Source organism: Rattus norvegicus, unplaced genomic scaffold, assembly GCF_021556685.1.
Source record: "Rattus norvegicus strain SHRSP/BbbUtx unplaced genomic scaffold, alternate assembly SHRSP_T2T unassigned-0000206, whole genome shotgun sequence".
Lineage (NCBI taxonomy): Eukaryota > Metazoa > Chordata > Mammalia > Rodentia > Muridae > Rattus > Rattus norvegicus.
In genome coordinates, this window is record NW_028238923.1 from 2,501 (window position 1) to 3,191 (window position 691).

Genomic DNA, 691 nt, shown 5'->3' on the forward strand with positions numbered 1-691 from the left:
ACGCCAACGGGGAGCGGCGGGAGACCGGACGGCGGCCGACCCCGGGCGAGAAGCGGAGGATGAGGACGGGCCCAACGCCTGACACGCGGCGGCAACGCCCTCGCGCGGACAGGTGGAGGAGGAGGGGAGGAGGTCGACGAGCGACTCTGACCCCGCGAGGGGGGAGAGAGGGGGGCCGAGCCCGCGTCGGAAGGGAGGCCGGGCCTCGGGGCAGCGAGGGGGAGAGACACCGACCGGAGCCCCCACCGCCACACCGGGACGCGCACACGGGTTCGACTCAACGCCCAGGCGCCCACCTTGGCACCCCGGCAGCTTTCCCCCGACGCACGCCTTCCCAGAGGACGGCGGGGCCGGACGGGCCCCCGCGCAGACGCACCCTCAGCCAACAGGCCCCACGGACCGGCGTGGGCGACAGCCACTAAAGCCTCTTTCTCCTCTACGCCTCGCGGGGCGTCTTTCCCCCCGCACACGCCTCCAAGAGACCAGGCGAGACGCGCCGCCACGGCCGCGGCGGCCGGGACGCCCTTCAAACCGCAACTTCCTCCCGCCCGCCGGGCGGCCCTTCCCCCCAGGCACCCCGCGACCGCCCCGGGACCCGTGCGCGCCCGGCTGCCCCCCCGTGAGGAGGGGCCCGGCAGCACGGCCGCGGGTCGGCCAGACGAGGAGCGAGAGAGAAAGGAACGCCGGCGGG